This window comes from Bactrocera neohumeralis, chromosome 5, assembly GCF_024586455.1.
Source record: "Bactrocera neohumeralis isolate Rockhampton chromosome 5, APGP_CSIRO_Bneo_wtdbg2-racon-allhic-juicebox.fasta_v2, whole genome shotgun sequence".
Taxonomy (NCBI): Eukaryota; Metazoa; Arthropoda; class Insecta; order Diptera; family Tephritidae; genus Bactrocera; species Bactrocera neohumeralis.
In genome coordinates this window covers 48,724,476-48,742,667 of record NC_065922.1, presented here as the reverse complement: position 1 = coordinate 48,742,667, position 18,192 = coordinate 48,724,476, and the positions used below count along the sequence as shown (strand labels likewise).

The 18,192-nt window shown below is 29.8% G+C and overlaps 1 protein-coding gene across 5 annotated transcripts in view; it reads right to left on the bottom strand.

Annotated features, from left to right (window-relative positions):
* Positions 1–18,192, bottom strand: part of LOC126760511 (cAMP-specific 3',5'-cyclic phosphodiesterase) — a 535,699-nt gene that overhangs the window by 369,563 nt on the left and 147,944 nt on the right. The window contains exon 1 of one of the 5 annotated variants that reach the window (XM_050476196.1): positions 741–977. The exons of the other annotated variants lie outside the window; for them this stretch is intronic. The gene's annotated coding sequence lies outside the window, so the exon portion shown is untranslated. Of the gene's footprint in view, positions 1–740; positions 978–18,192 lie in introns of those variants that run through there. 5 annotated transcript variants of the gene reach the window in all.

Below are 18,192 nucleotides of genomic sequence, written 5' to 3'. Positions count from 1 at the left end.
GGTTATGTTGAAAATCACTAAAAGTGCGTTAACCGACTAACAAAAAACGTCAGAAACACTAAATTTTACGGAAGAAGTGGCAGAAGGAAGCTGCATCCAGGCTTTTTTTTAAAATTGAAAATGGGCGTGGCGCCGCCCACTTATGGACCAAGAACCATATCTCAGGAACTACTAGACCGATTTCAATGAAATTCGGTATATAATGTTTTCTTAACACCCTGATGACATGTACGAAATATGGGTGAAATCGGTTCGCAACCACGCCTTCTTCTAATATAAAGCTATTTTGAATTCCATCTGATGCCTTCTCTGTATAATACGAGTATAAACATTAGGAACCAATGATGATAGCGGAATAAAACTTTACAAAAATACGGTATTTGAAAAATATTTAAATGACGAATAATGAAATCTCGATTATCACTTTACCATGCGAGAGTATAAAATGTTCGGTGACACCCGAACTTAGCCCTTCCTTACTTGTTTTTGGAACGTTTGTGACTGAAAATATTGTATTGAATAATATATTTTTTGAATATTGGCTTCCCTGCTCTTTATAATCTTCAGTATACTTTAAAAAATGGTAATTAAGCATTCTTCTTTGATTTTTACTAAGTTATTATCATTATATAATTTTCCTGTTTGCAAGCAGCGGCAAAAAGCTTCTCGTTGCGTTTTCGTAATAAATTTTTTAAAAATATCAATAAAAATTTTTTTTTTTTTGGAAATTGTCTGCTTACCTTTGCAACTCTCAATTTATATCTTGATTACATTACATGTGACTTGGCTATATAAACAGTTAGCCAACGGTTTGCGTACTGCACTAAATGTTGATCTTTGGCTTTGGTTGAACTTTTTCTGCTTCTTCCACATTTAATATTATCACCTGACAATTTATTTATGTAAACTTGTTAAAATCACTCTTAAATTGTATAAAAATTGATATTTTTCCAAATTTTCACTACTAAAGCAGCTTTAGGAACTAATTAAGTTGCACTGTGAGCTCTGTAGAGATTTCAAACTAATTTTAATTTAATTTTTATTGAAATCAATTTTTGGTATAATTTTGAACTTTCTTATTTAAATTTAATTCTTTTTAATTTTTTAGGCAATACCGATATTTTTTTCTAACTGCATAATATGCTTTTTTCATTTTAAAATTTATGTATTTTTTAAACTGCAATATTTTTGGACCCTTAATTCACCAAAAAGCGTTTCTCATTTTTTTTTTTAATATTATTTTTAAATTTTTTCGGTTGGTAAATATTTTCTTTCTTTGGAACTGCAATATTTTTATTCAATCACTTCACTTATAAATCATACTTACATTGTATTTTTTTTTAATATTATTCAATTATTCTGTTTTCTTGATTTTTGGTATTTTTTTTATATGTTTGTTTTTAATTTTGCCGCTTATTTATTGATAACAACCCTTATTTTGTACAATAATATTTTAAGCAATTTTTTACAAATTTTTTGCGATTTTTTACGCAATTGGTAATATGTACAATGCTTCTGCTTAGCGGAATTAATTTTTTCCTTTTAATTTTCAAAAACACAATAACTGAAATTATAGAAGAATTTAAATTTTGATTTTTATTATTTTTAAATAAATATTTTATGAATAGAGGATTTTTTATGATTTTTCCAAACTATTTGCAGCTAATTTTTTTTTTATTTTTAATATTTTCCAAACAATTTTTGGTTTTTAATCCTTTTAAATCAATATGTTGTTATTTACAGGTTCTTAAAATTTTTCCAAAACAGTTTTTTTGTTTAACTTTAAAAACACAAAACCTGAAATTTTTGAAAATTTTAGTTTTTGATAAAGTAATAGAATTTTTAAATTAATATTTTATGAATTAAGACTTTTTAAGATGTTGTGATTTTAGGAAATTTCAAATTTTTCCAAACTTTTATTTTTTTAATTTTTTTTATAATTTTTGATATTTGGCAAACAATTGTCGTTTTTTATTATGTTTGTATAAATATTTTATGACTTGCGAATTTTTACAAAATTTGCAAACTTTCTTATTTAATTTTTTATGACGTTTAACGTTTTTCCACTTTTCTTTTGTTTTCTATTATTTTTAAAATATTATTTTATGACTTCAAGATTTTTAAATTTTTTCTAAAGAATTTTTTTTTTTAATTTTTCAAAAAAGCAAAATCTGCAGTTATAGAAACTTTTTTTTATTATTTTGCAATTTATATTTTATTATTTGATTTAATTTTTTAAGTTTTTTCTAAACTTTTTTTATTTAATTTTTTTATGATTTTCTATATTTTTTTGAAATATTTTTGATTTTTATCATTTTTAATTTAATATTTTATGATTTCAAGATTTTCAAAATTGTTCCAAGGTAATTTTGTTTTGTCTTAACTTTCAAGCTGTAATTATTTGCTAATTTTTGTTTTGAGTTTTATTGTTTTTATTTTACTATAATTTTAAAATAAATATATGTAAATTCAAAATTTACGTAGTTCTTTGAGTTATTTTTTATGATTTTAAGATTTTTAAAACTTTCCAAACTGTTTTGTTTTTATGTTTTTTATTTTAATTTCGCAATTTCTGAAAATATTTAAGAACTTTCATATTTTTTTGTTTAAAAATTTTTTCGTGTTTTAAGTTCAAACGATTTTTTAAATTTAAAAAACTCAATATTCCAAATTATTTCAGGCTTTCTATTTTTCTTTATGATAATTATTATTAATTAGTATTTTATCATTTAACTACTTTTAAATTTTTTAAATTTTTTTAGGTTTTTAGTGATTTTTAAGTAATTTTATTAAATTTTTTTCTCTAATTCACTATTTTTTTGTTAAATTTATTGATTTTTATTATTTTTATTTTAATATTTTACTCTTCTTTATATTTCGTTCGTTTTTTAAATAATTTTTTTAACTTCCAAATAATAAATTTTTTTATTTAATTTATCTAGCATTCAACACTTTCTTTAAAATTACTTATCTCACTTATTTTCGCATCTGCTTCACTATTTTAAAACTTTTCAATTTCTCAAAAACATTTCTTTTCAATTTTTTATATTTAATTTCGCAGCTTATCAGCTGTTTTCCGGGTTTTCTGTACACTTTACTCACCCACTTGCTTTTAAATCAACACTTCTGTGCAAATACTTTATTAAACCCGATTTTCGTTGCTGCTTTTAATAGGATTTACGTCGCCACGCACTGCTTTCACAATTCTTTAATTGCAATCACAATGTTTTGTTGTTGCTGTTGGCGGATTTGGAACACTTTCCAATTCTTTAACTGTCGCATATATTCATTTATTATTCAATTAAGAAATGCACTGACACTTTATGGCCAAGCGAACAGCTTTCGGAGCTAAAAGAAATTAAGGTAAATAACAAAACACAAACACACACATCTAAAGCACTTTTCGAAATTATTTGCTCAACTCATTGTAATATTTGTTTATTATTTATTTACTTAGCTGTCAGCAGGTTTCAACACGCCGCACATACACACGCACACTTATGCAAATGCAATGAGCGAGCAAACACAATTCAAAGCAAATAATATGTGCTCATTACATATGGACTATGCACATGGTATATGCATGTGTACATAAGCGTCACAGCTGCACTGCGCTTTTTGAATATTTTCAATTAATTCTTTGCTCCGCATTTTACCATATTCTTCCAACGTTTCCTCACTTTGGCTCGTGAGTTTGTTTTTGTTTATGGCTGCTCGGCCAATAAATAAATTATGACGAATGATTAAGCAAAGGCAGCACACGAAGGGCTGGAGCGCAGGCACCATCGTCGTATAAGTGCGGCGCAGCAGCGAGGACTACAATTTATGCAAGCGTAAAAAATTGTTGCCGCTTGAGTTCATAACAACAAAGCGTATTGTGGAAAAATAAAATACATACAAACACACACACACATCTATGCGCAAATACACTCGCGTGTATGTGTGTGTGTGTGAAAGTAACTGAATTTGTGCGCGCTGGAAAGCAGCCACGCGGAAGGAAAAAATTCCAGAAGTAAAACAACAATAACAACGGATATGCACATACAGTTATGAGTGTAAGTGAGCAGCTCGCTACACAATGGTCCATTTCGCTCTCGTTTATGTGTGTTTGTGTGCGTGTTTTCCTGTGAATTTTTATTGTTTGACTGTGGCAAAATCGTAAAATCTGGCTGCTAACAGGACATAATAAAAAGTAAAAGGAAAACTGACACTGGTTTGTGCAAAATATGAAGGAATTCATAATTACCGAAATTGCTGGAAGCTTTGATTCTGATTTCAGTAAAATTTTTTAAATGTTATGTTAGCGAAAAATTAATTTATATTATCAGCCGAGGTACTTAATGCTTTCAGGAGCATAAAATATTAAAAAAACAAACATAACGTTTCTTCTTTCGACCTCAGTTGCAGCAAGGCTATAATACCTTTCACATATACAAAATATGCCCTACGAGAACTTGATTTCGATTGCTCAGTTTATTTCAGATCGATATCTTTAAGCTAAAGACTAGTTCATATATATGTAGAGCGGCAGACGGACATGGCTTTATCAACTCAGCTTGTCACGTACATAATTTATATTGGATCGTTCGACAAGTAATTTTCTTTGGTGACAGCAGCTAATCTTATTGAATTTCTACGCAGCCAACTTCACACTTAATCGCAATACCGTTATCAGTTTGAACAGTTTTGATAGAGTAAGGCTTAAAAAATTTTCTTAATATTTTTTGGAACAGTTTTGTTTGGTTAAAAGCTCGAAAATAAGGCATATTTTCCTTTTTTTCTATCAACAGGCTAAAAATGCAGTAAACAAAACTACTGAACGCCATTTTGCCAAAAATTAATTTGCAAACTTTCGTTCAGGCAATTGCGATCTTGAGAATGCACCACGTCGTGGAAGGGCTCTTGAAGCAGATGTGGATAAAATTAAGTCGTTGATCGATGTAAATAATGAATAACTTCTCGAGAGATTGCTGAAAGATTAAGTTTGTCTAACGCGATCGTTCACAAGCACAACAAACGTTTAGGAATAACTGCGAAGCTTGACATATTGATTTCTTGTATAAAATATGCTTCGTCGCATTAACAACTTTGATTTCCTTATCAAACGTCACAGAATTTATCCATTTTTGAAGCCCTTTGTTACTTGCGACGAAAAGTGAGTTATTTACAAGAATGTAAAGCGCAAGAGCTCATGATCTACAGAAGACGAACCAGCTCAAAACATTTCGAAAAAATAAATTTTAGATTTTCGTTATTTTTTATTTAATATTTGATGATTAAAGGATTTTTAAAATTTTTCTAAACTTTTTTATTAAAATTTTTTCTCATGATTTTTAATATCGGGTGATTTTTTAAGAGCTTGATAACTTTTTTTAAAAAAAAAACGCATAAAATTTGCAAAATCTCATCGGTTCTTTATTTGAAACGTTAGATTGGTTCATGACATTTACTTTTTGAAGATAATTTTTGCGTCTTAGGTGGTCCATTCGGAAAGTCCAATTTTGGGCAACTTTTTCGAGCATTTCGGCCCTGAATAGCCCGAATTTCTTCGGAAATGTTGTCTTCCAAAGCTGGAATAGTTGCTGGCTTATTTCTGTAGACTTTAGACTTGACGTAGCCCCACAAAAAATAGTCTAAAGGCGTTAAATCGCATGATCTTGGTGGCCATTTCTTGAGATGAATTGTTCTCGAAGTTTTCCCTCAAAATGGCCATAGAATCGCGAGCTGTGTGGCATGTAGCGCCATCTTGTTGAAACCAAGTTCAGTTCTTCCATTTTTGGCAACAAAAAGTTTGTTAGCATCTTGGTTGACATGTGGTTTCAACAAGATGGCGCTACATGCCACACAGCTCGCGATTCTATGGCCATTTTTTTCAAAAACTTCGGAGAACAATTCATTCAAAGTTGGCCGCAAACCGATTTCGTTACTATTTTTTGTGGGGCTTCAAATAAAGTCTACAGAAATAAGCCAGGGACTATTCAGCTTTGGAAGACAACATTTGAAATTCGGGCTATTCCGGCCGAAATGCTCGAAAAAGTTGCCCAAAATTGGACTTTCCGAATGGACCACCTAAGACGCATCCGCGGTCAACATTTAAATGAAATTATCTTCAAAAAGTAAATGTCATGAACCAATCTAACGTTTCAAATAAAGAACCGATGAGATTTTGCAAATTTTATGCGTTTTTTTTTTTAAAAAAGTTATCAAGCTCTTAAAAAATCACCCGATATATTTCCAAATAATTTTTTAAATTTTTTTACATTAATATTTTATGCATTTCAGATTTTTAAAATATTTCCAAAGCAATTCTATGGTTTTTTAATTTTTAAAAACACAGTATCTGAAAATATTGAAAAATTTAATTTTTTATTAAATACTGCGAAAGCCGATAGGCACCAAAAAGGTTATATTTTCAGGTTTTTGGGATTTCAAATGGATCGTTAATTTTGATAATTAATTTCGAGCTCTTTCCCGGTAGCACCACAATTAATTCTGAAGTATATTGTGATCAGCTGTGCGTATTATTTCTAACTCAAAAATCGGATCGTAATTTGGGAATTTTTACTTAATGAGTTTGAATTGAGAGAATTTTAGAGGAGGATTAAGACTTTAAGAATTAGTTATTACAAAATTTCACAGAATAATTGTCTTTGACTTTATACTTAGCTTGTGAAAGCTCGAAACGATGTTTCTTGTATCGAATCAAAGACTGAAGCACATAACAATTTTTTGTATCTTTGAGATCACTTTAGCAATTCACCCGAAATTGTTCAACAAATATTATACAGACTTCTATACCATCTCATCAAACTTAACTCAGGCTGGTTCATTCAAATTACGAGCGCAAACCGGGTCGCTACATTTTTTTTCTGAGCTTAAATAATGCAAAAGTGTTTGGGGACTCAACTTTGTCACACAGAAGTATTTGAGCGGCTCAAACCATTCAGTGAAGGTCTTGAAGTCATTGAAAACTTGCCGCATTTGAGTCATCCCACCACATCTGTTAATGATCAAAACGTCAAAAAAGTTAAGAAAACACTGCTCAAAAATTGTCACGTTGGCATCACTGAGATAGTAGAGGATCTCAACATCCCTTATGAAAGGACAAGATATTTTGTTGAATTTATAGTATCAGGAGACCTGACTATTTTGCAAGATCGACTTCGAGTTGAGGTCGCATAAGGAATGTTTGACCTTATGCACATAATCTTCCAATTTGTTTGAGAAATTCTAATATCCAAATTTTTGGGATTTTTTGGTTTATAACGTACATAAATTTTTCTTCACGAAACTTGATGTGTACTTATTCTTCCATGATCCAAATACACTGTATTTTTTAAATTTAAAGTATAAAGGACGACATTTTATTTCATCTGAATAACGGGATATATGTATGTTTGTTGTAATCTCTACTTTTTTGGATATATAAAATAGGCGTGTTGAGCGTACTGGTTGTCCTCGACAGATTGCTGTTGAGGTGAAAAATGAATTTGAAAAGGATATTCATGTCATGACCGTTAGAAGAGTACTACATGTGACTGGCTATAAAACGCGTGTTACCAAAAAAAACCGTTAATATCTTCACGTAACTGGAAAAAGCGTATACACTACGCAAAAGAGTATATCAAAAATCCAAACACATTCTGAGACCAAGTACACTCCTCAGCCTAGAGTAAGTACAATATCTTTCAGAGCGACGGTCGTCCTTCGGTATGGAGAAAGCCAAACACTGAATTTGTAAAACAAAATCTTGCTCCAACAGTAAAATACGGCGGTGGTGGTGTGGGAATGCATGGCTGGGTGTAGATGAGCTGGTATTCATTGAAGATATTATGGACATTCATTTAAATATTTTGAAAGAAAAAGTTCCCAAAAACTAAATTTACCAAACTCATTCACATTTCAGTAAGTTAATGACCCGAAGCATTCGACCCATATTGTAAGAATGTGATTAACCTATAAAACCGCACATGTTTTGCCCCATTCTCCACAATCTCCTGACCTATACCCAGTTGATCTTTTGTGGGAGGAGTTGAGAAGGCGGGTGAGAAAGCGGGCAGTTTGCAAGAAATTGGAGTTGAAACAGACTTTGTTGTAGAAAAAAGCACAAAATAACCCAGCAAACAAGTCAAACCCTAGTTTATTCAATGCCAAGGCGGCTGGAAGCTGAAAATATTTTTTTATAAATATGCCAAAACTTGTGTGCGGCGATTTATAGTACATTACTGTGATTTTCTCATAAAATGTAATTCAATCCTGCCTTCTTTACATCTTTTACTGCGAAATTAATTAAAGTAGATTGATTTTTTCTATTTTGTTTGCAGAATTTGGTGTTGTGTAAAAAAGTTTTAGTAATTATCGCAGCTTTTAAAAATTTCAGAAACTGTTACTGTTTATAGTAAGACATTACCAAACTTTAAGTAAAATATTTTGACACCTTAAAGCATAGCCATGCTGCTTTTTTCATGACGCTTCGAAAACATGTCCAAAAATGATTTTTTAAAAGGGTAAAAGGTTAAAATAAAATCGATTAAAAACTTTCGTGCTAGCTCAAGTTGGTGTGAAAAATTGTGTCTATAAACTTTAGAGAAACCATTAAGTGTCTGATGATCTAAATCTTTAGAGATTACACACGTATATAATTTGTTTTCGACCATAAAAATTAACAATGCGAAACAGTTCTCAGCTAACGGGCAAATCAGGCCACATTTGACAGACAGTTCAGCTAAAAAATGGACTGTAGCAATCCAGCTCAGAGGAGATTCACATTTAGCAATGCATATACATATTTATACTATATACTTATGGCTACTTAGTTAGTAATAGTACAGACAAATTTATCTAGTCCACATGCTGAGCAAAGGCTCACTTGAAATGTCTAAAGAATGTGAGAGATAGCAACAGCTATAATAACAAAGCTAGCAAACGGCTAACAATACAAAAAATAACAACAAAATAAAATTAAAAATAAATATTAAAACATGTTTTTACGGCCACTACACCTTCGTACGACTAATCCATATTTTGGCAAACGCAATGACGATGCGGCGACAAGATTTTTATATAGCCACAGTCGTATATTTATGTATAGGAAGCATGTGTGTATATAGCATTTTCAAAATGACGACACACATATGAGAAATGTTGAAAAATTTAATGAACCGACTAAGCAAATGAACTGAAGACGGGCGCACAAGCGGAATGGTGAGTGAGTGAACGAGAGAGTGAGTGTGCGAAAACCCAGAATCGCCACATGTTGGCGCGTATAAATGTGTCTGTCGCCGTGATTATTGCACATTTTTATAGCATGATTGCGACATTTAAATTAGAAGTAAAAATAAACCTTTGCATTATAATGAAAATATGCGAGAATTTTATGCGAAAATGTTTTTTGCTAATATCACACACAGGTATGCTAATTCTTGCGGCATTTTCGTGTGTTGGTGTGGCATTAAAATTACTGGCAGACTGTGAATATATTTTTCTTCGTATTTAAATTTCTAATAACATATTATTTCGAATTTATTTGCTACATTACATACATAGTAAGGCGGTTTCATAGCAAAAGTCGCGACGGTAATTTAATTAAAATCACACACACATTAATATCGTGTTCTTACAAGTAAGACATTTGTTTGAATATTAGCTGAGCAAATGTCGGCGAATTAATTAAAATGTCAGAAAAATACAAAGGTATGAACACGCATACATACAAACAAACGATTATGACAAAGAAGAGCCGTAAAGCAGCTTTCGCAAGAACAGCTAATTATTTGCTGAAGTATGGAAAATGAGTGGCTTCACACGGAATTTCTGTGGAAAATTTTTAGTTTTATATTTTTGAAATATTTAAATGAAATATTATAAAAATGAAATTTATGAATTCAAAAATGAAATTACACATGCCCACATAATATTATTATATTTTATTTAGTATACTTAGCAATTCGTTTTATTTAGCTCCGAGACAATGACCTTCAATGTTTTGCATATTCTTAACATTTGATTTGAGCAAGCCACCTCAGTATTATAGAAAAACTAACGCTTTATTAAGGAAAATGTAAATCATGTAGCACTTAACCAAGCTGAGGCCATCTCGTTCACACGCTTACTTTTTATTATTCCAACCACATTTAAGCAGGCAAATTCTTCCTAGGTTCTCTTCAGTTCCTCGGAAATGGCGAATTGAACAAGTAAGTGTGGCAAATCAAATTGTCATAGAACAAAAATAAACATTAATTTCGGTTGCACCGAAGCTAGAATACCCTTCACAAATCTTATATACTATACTGGTTTGATCTGAACAATTTCTGCGGAAGTTTTAACTGCTTTGTTTTAAATAATTTTTTAGAAATTTACATCGTTGCCTTAGACAAAAACACATGTTAAATTTCGTAAAGATATCTCGTCAAGTACAAGCACTTTACCCGATGGTACAGTTTGTTTGGCAACTTTATGCTATAAGGATTCGATATCGGTGGTTACGAGGAATGAGCAGCTCCTTGCAGAAAACATACCTTTCCCGGATCGATATCTCAAAAACAAGGCGCATTTTACGTCGAGACCTTAAATTAAAAGCGTACAAAGTACAGTTTGAGCAAGAACTGAACCAAAACGACTTCACTTCGCTTTATAGGCTCTTGAAAAGTTCCACGAGGATCTGACATCTTCGCAACACATTTTGTTCAGCATGAGGCCCATTCCTGGCTCAATGGGTATGTAAAGAAGCCGAATTGCCGCATCTGGCACGAAGAGCAACCTGAAGAGATTCAAGAGATGTAATTTAATTGAGAAAAACAACGGTTTGGTGTGGTTTGTAGGCCGTTGGAATCATCGATCTGCATTTCTTCAAAAGTGATGCCGGTGAAAACGTAACCGTGATAACCGACTATTTGATGCCATAATTTGAAACTCATGATCTTGGCGACATTTGGTTTCAACAAGACGCCCCACTTCCCACACATCGCATCAATCAATGGATTCATTGGGAGAACACAGAACACTTCGGTGAGCAGAAAATTTCCCGTTTTGGGCCGGTCGGTTGGCCACCAAGATCGTATGATATCACACCGTTAGTCTTTTTCCTGTGGGTATGTGTAATGTCTTAGGTCTATGCGTACAATCCGCTTCGATTCAGGGATTGGAGCAAAACTTCACACCCGTCTTTCGCCAGATACCAGGCGAAATGCTCAAAAGAGTCATCGAAAATTGGACTCAATGGATGGACCATCTGAGACGTAAAGGCGGCCTACATTTTAAAGAGATAATTTTCAGGAAATAAATGCCAAAGATGATCTTTTTTCTGTTTTCTTTCAAAAGTAGGGAAGCTCGAAATGGATCACCCATATATATATCAGGTTTTTTCAATAAAGCGATTTTTTCATTTAAAATTACTTTTGAAAAGTTAACGGGAATGTGTGCTCATATGTATATAATATTATATAATGATATATCTATATCTTTCGGTGAAAATAGTTAGCGTTCTTGTGAAACCAACGCCATCAAGCAACTGCTTAATGCTCTAATTAAGGCTTATATTCGAAATTTGTTTTACAGGTCCAAACTAAAAGCAACACATAGTAATGATCGGTGACGCAGTAGTCCGCACAGTTCCAGAGTATTGGAAACTAATAAATTTATTGGTTTGTCTAATAAAAGAGTTTTTGCTAATTTTTATTATTGAAAATATGTCTTCAAAATATCAAGCAAATTAACCGAATCATTTAAGAGGCCTGTTGAACTGATATTCCACTTCAGTGAGCGTTTCAGGCTATTTCAGTCTTGATCAGGGTGTTTTAGACTTGATTTAAACGCACAAATTTTTTGCTAAGAGAAGATCTGTTAATTATCGCCTACATAAGTTTTCTATAGGAGCTGAGTATGAACAAGAACTATATATTTAAATATATCTTCTAGGGACACACGCACTTCTGCAAATCATTTTCAAATATGATAAAATGTATGTAGTAGAGCAATCGAAATAGAATATATCTGAAAAGAGGCCCTCCTGTGGCACAATGAAATTATTTCAAAACTATCTGCTGTACACAACTGAGATTATAATATATTTAATTAAGTGGCTAAAATGCAAAATTACTTGTTGCAGATAAAAGTACAACTGCCAAAATAAACAAACAATAAATATTGCAATAAAACTAAGTAAGTCGTGTAGCCAAAGAGATAGATAAGCAGTAAAAAGTGTGTAGCGATAAAAACTGTCGGCACTCTATCCAAAATAGGTGGCTGGAAGATAAAGCCTACAAAGTCGGCTAGGGTCAAAGATAAGTGTTTATGTATTTTAATGCAAAAACAAATAACTATGTGCTATAATATACATACATACATATATACAAGTTAGTTCATATATATGTATAATAAATCATATGTAAACATAAGCTTAATGAGCTAGACCGCATTTAATGAATGGAAATCTTTGTGACTTTGCTTTGGCCAGCCTACTATTAGCTATCATATCATAAATTTATGCACTTAAATTCAATATTGACTGTTAATTTTGCTTCATTTTTATTTGTTTCAAATTTTAATTTTTTGTTAACTTTTTTGCACTGCCAAAAGTTATTCAAATAATGCAAGGCCATTTTTGTAGCTTTTGGTTTTATTTCTGTGCGTTACAGCGATAAGCGAACGAGCAGAATAAATATTTCAAACCAACAGAATATTCAAAGTTTATTTTTGTATTTATTTAACAATTTGCTTTGTTTTCATTTTTGAAGTCATCCAAGTATTGCGACATTTTGTTGAGGCTATTAGCAAACTAAATGTTATCAGACCTAGGGCTAAGCATACTACTGTGATTTGTATATTATATATTATATTGTCCCAAAAACTTTAATTACATATAATCATATACAATTACTTTAAAAGTTTTTCTTTATTTCTTTACTTTTTACCACAAGCACCGAAATATTCTAAACATTACTTTTCCAAGAAATTAACGAAAATAAAAATAATTAAAAATCATAAAAAAAAAATTAAATCGAAAGTTAAATCAAAAATGAAAATTTTGAAAAAGAAATTTTTCTTTAATTGTAGTATTCTTCATATATTTTAAAGTCCACAATTTTGTTATTTATTTATTGAAAATTATTTTAAAAGTTTTTCGTTATTTTTTTGTTTTTTTATAGAAGTACAACAAAAATAAAATAAAAATTAAAAAATCAAATAAAAACAAAAAATTAAAAATTTAAAAAACATTTTTTTTAATTTCAATATTCAACATATATTTGAAAGTCCAAAAAATATTTCATTATACAAAATTAGTTTAAAAGTTTTTCGTTATTTCTTTGCTTATAAGAAATTAATTAGAATAAAAATAATTAAAAATTAAAAAAAAATTAATTAAAAAATCAAAGGTTTAAACAAAAAGCTTTAGAGAGTAAAGTTTTTTCCTTTAAATTCTTGAAGTATTTTCAAAAACTTTAAATTTTCGCAAACAAGCATTTTTTTGATACCAGAGCAAGTAGCTAACCTTTAAGAGACTTTATCTAGCTGTAAATTTAAAAAATACAATGTTTTTGAAAATGTGTCGAGTATCTTTATATTAGGAAATATTGACGGAAAATTTTAAGCTGATCCATGAAAATAAGAAATAAGGTTTTGATGATAATGTAAATTTTTGAAACCATTCTGAGGTGTAAATGCTTGCACACAAAGGCACTTTTTTAGGAATCTACCATTTTCTTGAAAATCCAAATTCTTCAAACATTACATGTATTTAAATATTTAAGAAATAATTCATTTGGTTTTTGTATTTTAGATAATTTTAAGCACGAAAATGTTCCTCGCCACCAGATAACTTACATATATCGGAGGTCTACTGGAAACCGGCTGTCCACTCAAGGGGATATAAATAAATGTTTTCAAAATGATTCACCAATTAAAAACATGTATTAAAAATTTTTTAAAATGTCCATTATTTTCATTTATTTTTAAATAAAATCGCTTTTCGAAAAAATCACAAGAAACGTATTTTTTTGGCTTTTAAGTGGATATTACCCCTTAATATTGATTTATAAATATATCCGATTACTTTGATTGATTACTATTACAAGAACGAGCGTAAGAGTTAGCTCAACATAATTTTTCTGTCTCATTGTACTCTGCTCGCCACTGCACTATATGCTCAGCCTAAAGTGTTTGTGCTTTCTTTGTAAATAATCTTTAAAATTAGTAACGTAACGACATGTAGTGTCTCGGTTATTGTTATTAGCAATTGTTGTTATTTTAAGTGTTTGGTACTTGAAATGTAATATATTTCTAAGTGCCGTTAACTTTTGAACGAACTCTATTTCATAATATTTGCTTTGTTGATGAGTAAATGAAAACATTTGAAAAGTCTCACAAAAATAAAACAAAATTAAATACACACTTTTCTCGACTTTTAGAATAAAATATTATTCCTTGCACTAATCTTCAAGTAAAGTTCTACTCTTTTGCTTTAAAAGAAAGCAGAATTTTTTTTAAGTAATATTTAACTAAAAAATAAAATATTATTTTATATAATTTTTTTTTCGTTTTCTGCAATAGAATGCATACTTCTTCATTATCTTTATAATTCTCACGCATATTTTAAGTTCTCAGTTCACTGACACCGTCTTCATCCATTTAAAGCTTTTTAAGCTGAGTAAACTGCTTGCGTAAAATATAGTAAATATCACTATGTCACCGCAGCTTAAGAAAGGCATGCAAATGTTCGAATTGTTTCGCCAGACTTGCCTTAACTTAGTAAAAACCAATTAACACGATATGCCATAACTGGCAACCTGATTTTTTCCCTCACTATATTTTCAACGTGTTATGCTTTATTAGCCGGTTATATGAAAAAGGTAAACAAATAAAACAAAATAGCTATGCAAATAATAAAATATCGCACACCCACGCAACAATTACTCTTTTGGCGCTCAAAGCGAGTTGCCGCCCTCACCGACTCAGCGCGTCGTCATTTGCAGTAATAAAATTAATTACGAAGCTAAGAAAACGACAAGGGAATAGAACGCTAGTTTATGAAAAATACTGCGCGGATGTGTATGCATAACGGCTTTGCGAAAAATGCGACTTGAAAAAGCAATTAAAAGCGCGTAATTAGTTGTGTTCAATTGATTTGCATATGCGAAGAAATTAATTCAGTTTTTATTAGCGTGTTTTTGTGCACTACCACTTCCTGTAAGGTGGAGACATGCCCATTAATGGTCTATAAATGGGCAGCTGACGTTAGAGCAAACACTCACAGGCATGCGTATGGGTGTAAATATACAAATACATGTACATATATCTACATATGCGAGTTAAATATCGCAGTTAAATGCAAATATATGCAGATAGGTGATGCTGTGCAGAGTTGTTGTGTTACTGAGCGATACCCCCAGCTACGATGATAGCCATAGAGATATTTGCATTGAGGCATGTGTTGGAAAAGTAGATAGTAGAACTATATAAATATAATTTTTTAAATTACAAAAATTGTTATATATAATATTTTAAAGGCAAAACCTTAAGTTTTTTGCTTTTTAAAGTCACCCTTTTTTGTTAAATAAGAATTTTAATAAGAATTTAAAAATATTTTTATGCATTTTCTAATAAAAAATATTAATTTATAAATTTTTTTTAAGCAAAACTTTAAATTTAAAATAAATATTTTTTAGAGTTGCCATTTTTTTTGTTAAACATAAATATTAATAAATGCTAAAAAAATAATTTTTGTGTATTTACTAATAATAATTACAATTTTAATTTATACAAATTTTAAGCTTGCTGTACTTGAAAAAGTTTTTAAATGGGGTTTCCGGATATCACTAAAATATTCGTCTGGCAAAAGTCTATATTATAACAAAACTTTTTCGAAAAGTGTTTTCTATTAAGACTTTATCCAACTTAAACAATTTCGAAATAGGGTTACCCCACTAGACTAAAAAAATTGAAAAATTGTTAGGTATATAACAATTTACTTCAAAAATGTTTGGGTCAATATTTTATTAAAGCAGATTTTATAGTAGAGTTGCCGAGTTTCTAGTTTCTAAATAGGATTGCCTAATAACATAAAATATTTCACAAAATTCTAATAATATCCTACAAAAGTGTATTCAATTTATATTTCATTCAACAAGTTTTGAAATAAGGTTGTCAACGCAGAAAGTTTTGAAATTGGGTTACCACATTTCAAGAAAAAAATTGAAAAGTTTATATGGTATAAAACAATTTACTTCAAAATGTATTACCAATATTTTACAAAATCAGTTTTTAAAAAAGAGTTGCCAACTATGGGAAAATTTCAAAGTAAGTTCTCATTATATAATTAAAAATTGTATGGAAAATTATTCTGTTATATTATAAAAATTGTCTTATAATTTTTATTCTGCCAATAATTCATTTAAAAAGATTTAATAGGATTGCCACCTATTAGAAATTTATAAATTAAAAGAATTATTTATTTAATTACATTCTTAAGTAATAGTGTTATATAAAAATTTTGCATAAAACTTTACAAAAAAATTTTACCAAAAAAAATTTAATTATAATAGGGTTGCCAACTTTCTAAACTTTTAATCATTTAAGAGTAAAGATGTTTTATATAAAATTTTACATAAAATTATTTCATAGTTTTTAATATTAAATTTTAATAGCGTTGCCAACCTTTTTAAATTTTTAATCAATTACTTTTTACTTTTGCCCGAACACCTTCCAACTTATTATAATTTTTTGGCATCATCTTAAATGACAATATCGCACTTGGAGCTTTCGTCAGTAATTTTTAAGGATCAAAACAATTAGAATTTTATTATAAATTTTGTATGTAAATGGTTGATAATATAATCGTTGATAATATAATGGCCAGCGACGTTAAGAAATTTAAATTTTTCTGGCAACTCTATTTAATGCTTTTGTCCAAAAATATTGTCTAGGCATACGTATGTGCATAAGTAATTTTTAGAATAAAAAAATTCGAAAAACTTCAACCAAAAATCAAGGATTACATAAAAAAAATTGGTAAATTTTATTAAGCTACTCATAAGTAAAGAAATACCGGTTTAATTCTACAAAATATATTCAAAATTTTAATTCTAAAATAATAAGTACTTCGAAAGCAATAAAAACCTTATTAAGTCAATTGTATTATTTATTTGAAAAAATAGGGTTGCCACCTATTTAAGTTTTTTTATAAATAATTTATTTTTTGAAACGTACATCTAATACATGAGTTATAATAGTAAAAAATAGTTTTTAGAGTTGCCACCTATTTAACCTTTTTATTTATTTTTTACTTTATTTTTACTTGTTTTTAATAACTTTTTTTTGATGTACTCAATTAAAAAAGTAAACAAAGCCCTTATAATTAGCTAATTGGGATTCCGATACTGCCACTGTTTTATAAGATGATTAACCTAATGAGCGTATTTTTTCATTTCAGATGTATAATTGATATTTATACAGCTTGCCGCAGCCAATAGACTGGTACTTAGCAAATACGCTACGAAGCAAATTAAGATGAATCCCAAATTGCAACGGGAAAATACGGAAAACACACACACATTTGTACACACACGAGTTTAATTTGCAGCTCTACACTCATACATATGCACATATCCAGGTATAAAAAATGCTGCTGCAGTGTTGTTGCCTCGCTGCTTTTCACTTTTCACCATTTTCTCATTACCTCTTGTACTTTACGCAATTTTTAATTATGCACATACAGTTGATGTGGGTGCGTATATATGTATGCACATACATATGTACATATGTATGTATTTGATTGTGTGAATACAGTTATTTGCTTATGTAAAAAATATGTACACAAATAATATATATACATAGATTGGGATTTTTTTTCTTTTAACGGTTATGTTAAGTTTGTTACGTTATGTGATGTTACGCAACGAGACATTGCTTTATTTTTTTGCTTATTTAATATTTAATTTTTAAATTTTTATGTTACGTTGCGTTATGTTACGTTACGTTACATTACGTTACGCTATATTCCCTTATGTTATGTTATTTTAGTTAATTTTGCGTATTTTTTCTGTTTAATGTTTTAACGTTACGTTATGTTCCGTTCAGTTACGTTACGATTCTCTATGTTACGATGCATTTATTTGCTTTACAAGCGAACTAATAACCTTTAATTTTTTTTTTTATTTTTGTTTTTAACTTTTTTCCATTTTATTAAAAACACATTTC